Source organism: Rhinoraja longicauda, chromosome 24, assembly GCF_053455715.1.
Source record: "Rhinoraja longicauda isolate Sanriku21f chromosome 24, sRhiLon1.1, whole genome shotgun sequence".
Taxonomy (NCBI): domain Eukaryota; kingdom Metazoa; phylum Chordata; class Chondrichthyes; order Rajiformes; family Arhynchobatidae; genus Rhinoraja; species Rhinoraja longicauda.
This window is the reverse complement of record NC_135976.1, coordinates 32,205,956-32,212,462: the sequence shown is the minus strand read 5'-3', so window position 1 is coordinate 32,212,462 and position 6,507 is coordinate 32,205,956. Positions and strand designations below refer to the sequence as shown.

Sequence of the window (6,507 nt, the reverse complement as noted above, 5' to 3'; positions counted from 1 at the left end):
GCAATGAGGAAGATGGGAACAGGAACTCAGATCGTGAATCATATTGAGCCAGTAGCAGCTCGACACGTTACAGTGTGAAAGGCTCTGGGTTATATTTAACAAATGGTTGGGTCAGATGATCACAGTGTCATACAGCACGGAAACAGGCCCTTCTCCCCAATGCGTTAGACCAATATGCTTAGCTAAGTTAGTCAAATTTGCCCACCGACTCATATCTCCCCAAACCTTCCCTATCCATGGACCTGTCCAAGTGCCCGCTAAATGTTGGTATTGCAGCTGCCTGGACCACATCGTCAAGTATGATGGATCCGTAAGGATGGAGCGGCGGGTATCTCTGTACTCAGAGTCTGTTAACAATGAACAGTGGTGGGGATAATGGTAGACAAAATAATGCATGAGCAACTTTGCGGGCCACTCTGGAGAAAATAGACATAATGACATATAATCATTGGAACTTTTGTTTTGTCATATTGCTGTTGACAATGGGCAAAAACAGGAAGCTGGCGAAAGGAAGTACGGCCTTTTCACCTGAAATCAGCTGTTGATTGGAGTTCGACCCACTCCTCTCCTCTGTCACTGTAAGGTCTTTAATTCAAACTTTGAAGCACTATTGTCGCGATATTCATGTTTTGAAAATGACAATGAATGGGGTAGTGGACTGTGAAGACGTTTGTCTGGAATTACCACAGGATGGAGATCAGCTGGGAAAGCGGGATGTGGAATGTCACTGACATGTGTAATGTAACTCAAACAAGGGCAAAGTGATACAATTAGTGAAGATAAAGCAAGGTAGAATATGCACGGTGAATTGAATTGTTGACTTGTGTTCTTTGCAACACAAAGCTAATAAATTAGTAGAGTTGTGCTCATGTAGATGTCATTTGTTGACTTTGTACATCTGCTTGCAACGATTAAATTATTTCTGTACGCAAGTAGTTGCAGTTTAATATAACTTCCTATTTATTGCTGGCTATTGTTCAGTGTGTGTTACTTTCAGGGGGACAGTGCAGGTTATTCGGGTTGTGTACATCTGTTGTGTCGGTGTAACACACTGGCGTGTCCGCCACTGAAGTTTGCTGAGCGTTGGCGACTCACATTAAAGGGTCTTTTGTTAGGAGCTGTTTTCTGTTTACTTGCCCAACTAAGGACACTGCAGAGAGGAACCGACGATGCAGCAAAACAATTTAATACTGTCTTCATTCGCCTTTGACCCAAGACTTCTGCAAACGCTGCTCTGCAAACAGTGTTACAATGAGCTGCTCGCAGGATGCGGTTCAGAGATAAAAATCTACACATCCTTGTTTCAGCAGTGCGAGCAAAGTGTCAGCAGTGCAGAACAATTCAGTGTGAAGAAAGATATGACTGTTTGAACATATTAGATTAAAGTACACTCCAAGCCAGAAGCCTTCTCTAAAACCATTCTTCATGATTCAAATGAAAAATAGTTTCCACCCATTCTTTCTGTCCAGAGATGCTGCCTCTCCCGCTGAGTTACTCCATCTCAGACCATGTATCTCCCCTATCTGTGAGGCGCTTTGGGATGTCTTGCAGTGGGGAAAAGCTCCAGTTCAATAGACAATAGACAATAGACAATAGGTGCAGGAGTAGGCCATTCTGCCCTTCGAGCCAGCACCGCCATTCAATGCGATCATGGCTGATCATTCTCAATCAGTACCCCGTTCCTGCCTTCTCCCCATACCCCCTCACTCCGCTATCCTTAAGAGCTCTATCCAGCTCTCTCTTGAAAGCATCCAACGAATTGGCCTCCACTGCCTTCTGAGGCAGAGAATTCCACACCTTCACCACTCTCTGACTGAAAAAGTTCTACCTCATCTCCGTTCTAAATGGCCTACCCCTTATTCTTAAACTGTGGCCCCTTGTTCTGGACTCCCCCAACATTGGGAACATGTTTCCTGCCTCTAATGTGTCCAATCCCCTAATTATCTTATATGTTTCAGTAAGATCCCCCCTCATCCTTCTAAATTCCAGTGTATACAAGCCCAATCGCTCCAGCCTTTCAACATACGACAGTCCCGCCATTCCGGGAATTAACCTAGTGAACCTACGCTGCACGCCCTCCATAGCAAGAATATCCTTCCTCAAATTTGGAGATCAAAACTGCACACAGTACTCCAGGTGCGGTCTCACCAGGGCCCGGTACAACTGTAGAAGGACCTCTTTGCTCCTATACTCAACTCCTCTTGTTACGAAGGCCAACATTCCATTGGCTTTCTTCACTGCCTGCTGTACCTGCGTGCTTCATTTCATTGACTGATGCACGAGGACACCCAGATCTCGTTGAACTCCCCCTCCTCCTAACCTGACACAATTGACTCCCATTAGAACATTAACAAGCTCGATTTGAGCGGGCCAGGCAGCATTAGGGTGACCACAGGGTCTGCACGTATCTCTGGCTACACAGCACCCATCGGATATCCCTGAACTGAGCCTCCGGTTTCACTTCCTCTGGTTTCACCTCCTCGTCTCATCGCTTACTGTGTGTAGAATATTTATCTTTGTCAGTGGGACATTTTACCCAAATCAATCCTTGACCCTTCCCGAAATTTATGGTATTACTCCATTATTGCAGGTCACCATTTCTTATTTTAAAACATCATCCTTCATAGTCCTTTCATGGGCGGGGTTACAGTCACAAGTCAGGCTCAGAAAAGCAACACAATGTATTTGCAGTTTCACATCCCGTTCTTGCAAGCTGCAACTCAACCATTTTGTTCTGCACTAGAATAGACTTCCCACTATTTATGGTCCTTTAACTGCTTTGTACCGTGGCCAAATGAATAACTCGTTGCAGCGTTGAAATGTTTATCAACATTACTGTAATCATAAGACGCGAAAGTGGGATAATACAGAACTAGAATGGTCTGTATCCATTCTGTATCTTTCAATCACTCAATCAAAAAACACAATAGTTGTACAAAATGCTGGAGTAACTCAGCGGGACAGGCAGCATCTCTGTATGAAAGGAATGGGTGACGTTTCGGGTCGAGACCCTTCTTTAGACTGAAGTCAGGGGAGCGGGAGATATTTGGATAAGGGATTGTAAGGTGTGAAAATGAGACAAAGGGGATGGAGATCAAGGAAAATGTAGAATAGATCATTGTTTGCTGGGAGTAGGTATCCACAAAGCAATGAGAGAAAAACGGTAGTCGGAGACAGTCACATTTATCGTTGGACTGGGAAGGGGGGGGGTGGTTTGCGACGGAAAGCAAGTGGTACTTGAAGTTAGAGAAGTCAATCTTCACACCGCTGGGGTGTAAGCTGTCCAAGCGAAATATGAGGTGCCGTTCCTCCAATTTGCGCTGGGCCTCACTCTGACAATGGAAGATGCCCAGGACAGAAATGTCAGTGTGGGAATGGGACGGGCAGTTAAAGTGTTTAGCGACCGGGATATCAGGTAGGTTTAGGAGGACTGAGCGGAGGTGTTCAGCGAAACGATCGTTTCGCTGCACACCGCCGCTCAGTCCACCTAAACCTATCTGATCGATCCACAGATGCCGCCTGTCACGCTGAGTTACCCCAGCAATTTATGTCTACCTTCAGGTTAAACCAGCATCTGCAGTTCCTTCCTACATAAAAATTAGTTGCATGTGGGAAATGAAATCTGCAGAAGTTGATTGTGCTTAGCGCGCCAGCCAGCATCGGTGGAGAGAAAAATAAGGCTAATAGTCAGAACAATGTCGTTGCATAATTTTCTTCTGATGGGACAGCATGGTCTGAAAGATTAATTGATTGATTTTCCTAAACGCCTTTAACGTTTGGCAACAGGAGGAATATCCAGCAGTCTGATTGCAGTCTGTTCTTCTTCACTAAAGTTGCAGTCTAAACAAAACAAATTAGACAAGCAATTCGTCGACCACAACAATTTATTAAGAAACGTTCTGATGCAGTGGTGTTCATTAATCCGTAAAAAACATTTTTTTCCAGGAAGTTAAATGTATAGAATATAGTTTAACAGAGTGTCAGGCTCTGGATCAGCAGAAAACATGCAAAGGCTAAAACAATGGCTCGAAGGTAATGAAAGAAACCTTGGAAGAGGTGACAAAAATTAAGATCAGTGCGGGAAATGGGGTTTGGAAACAGATATGGTTTGGAAAGTTTGAAACATTGTTTTGAACACACTTTCATGGAATCGTTAATTGAATTGCAAGAGACATATATTCTGTCCAATTGATATCAGTTGACAAAGCAGGATGATGCCTAAATATTTCATCGCGGTGCTGAATTCCCTCACTGTTGGTGCAAGCTAGGAGTCTTCACTGTAATTCGTGGGCCGAGTGGCCAGGTTGTGATTTATCGCGTCTCTGCAAAAGACAATGTGAAGTCATCAGACTCATTGACAGTGGGAACCACGCTTTATTTGACCCGACCACTCCCAACACAATGCTGTCTGCAAGGTGGACCCCAACGAATCCACACCAGGCACAGAAATCCACCCTGCACACGCACAATCTGACAAAACCTCGGGATATCATCCATATCGAAATTTGGTTTGACTTCAGGATATGAAAACGTGCACGGTTTCTGTGTCCATCAATGGACAGGATATTTGAATGCATTAATGGAAACCGCTTGGATACTTTCGGCGACGAGAAGGGATTGCTTTGGCCAGCTTTTGCTTTGCTTCGGTCAAGTTGCTGCCTTACAACGTCAGAGACCCGGGTTCAATCCTGACTACGGGTACTATCTGCACGGAGTTTGTATGTTTTCCCTGTGACCGCATGGGTTGTCTTCAAGTGCTCCGTTTTTCTCCCACATTTTAAAGATTTGCAGGTTTGTAGGTTAATAGGCTTCTGCAAATTGTCTCTTGTGAGTAGGATAGAACGAGTGCACCGGTGAAAGGCAGCAGCGTCCACGCTGGGTCTCTAAACTAAACTAAAGGAGGGATGGTGCCTGCGATGAAACATTACAGTTCGGAGCAGAAGCTGGATTGATGCGGTTTTTATTCCACCACAGGAGAGGAAGGATGAACCTATTATAGGTGCGCAAAGCTATGAGCAACATAGATAGGGTACTTCGTGGGAAATCAGTACAGCAGATGTGCATAAAAGTGGAGAACATAGGGTTGGGTTAAGGAGTAGAATATGTGGAGGGTGTCTGAGCGAGGAATATTTTAATACCTAGATGGTGGAGGCACTTGAATTGTGAAGTCTGAGAAGACTGTGGATGAGGGGCTGGTAAATGGGATTAGTATCGATGGTACTTAATGGGCAAAATTAACAGAGTGGACCAAAGCTGATACAGTCCTCTAGGAGTTAACTGTGGCCACATTTACTGAAAATTTCTGTTCCCTTCCCATATCTGTGTGTCGGCCATGTGGAGATGATGGCGGGAATGTGAAAGTGCTTGGATAGATGTTACTGCAAACCTAGTTTAAAGCTGTGTAAACATAAGATGAAGTTCTAGCCAGGAAGCTGGCCGACACCAGCACTGCGAAATCTATTTCTGGATCCCAGCATCCAGGTATTGACGAATGGGCCATGATTCCATCGTTTTAATCTTAATAAGATAATTAATTAACATGCATGGATTTCAGGGTGTCGGGGTTTATGGGGAGAAAGCTGGAGAATGGGGTGAAGAGGGGACGATAGATCAGCCATGATTCAATGGTCTATTTCTGCTTATATCACTGATAATCTTATGAACCACCCCACCCCCACTTCCACTTCTTCTCCTCATCCCCTCCACTACTTACCAGTCCCGTTGATTTTCACGAGAAAACTGCAGGACACGCCACTGCTGGAGATGGACACGTCGACAATTTCACTAGATTTTGTTCCACGTTGATTTGAGGCTGTGCAATAATATTGATGGTGCTGGTGTTTGAAGGATTGACAATGTAGATCCAGGGTATTGCTGTCTGATATCTTTGAATCCACAGCTGGGATGTTTTCATACCAGCTGTAGCTAATGGGAAGGGATCCCCGGACCGACTCACAGGACACTGACACCGAGCCCCCGGGACAGGAGACATTGGCTGGTGACAGAAATGCAAGCACAGGAACTGACACGGGTTCTGTGGGAAAGGAGCAAACAGTCACACACTGGGTGAACATCTAAAAATCAAACAATCGCCAATATCCACCATCTCTGTATCTTAGCCAGAGCCGCCTGGTTGGAATCTGACACATCCATCTACATAGAGTCATAGTCATAGAACGGGAAAACAGGCCCTTCGGTCTAACTTGCCCGTGCTGACTAACACGAATCTACACCAGTTCCACCTGCCCTTGCTTGACCATTAATCCTTTAAACCTATCCTGTTCATGTTCCTGTCCATTTTGTTCTTAAATGTTGCGATAGTACTCTGGACAAAAGACTCTGTGCATTTACTCGATCTAATCCTCGCATAATTTTGTACCCCTCCGTAAGATCAGACCTCTTCCTCCTGCGCTCCAAGAAATAAAGTCCTAATCTACTCAACATCCCCTGATAGCTCAGGACACCCGAGTCCTGGCAAAATGCTTGTAAGACTTTGCAACCTATCCA

At 44.9% G+C, this 6,507-nt stretch overlaps 1 pseudogene; it reads right to left on the bottom strand.

The window, feature by feature from the left end:
• Positions 1 to 3,769: 3,769 nt before the first annotated feature.
• The window catches only part of LOC144605237 (uncharacterized), an 86,802-nt pseudogene continuing 84,064 nt past the window's right edge, over positions 3,770 to 6,507 (bottom strand).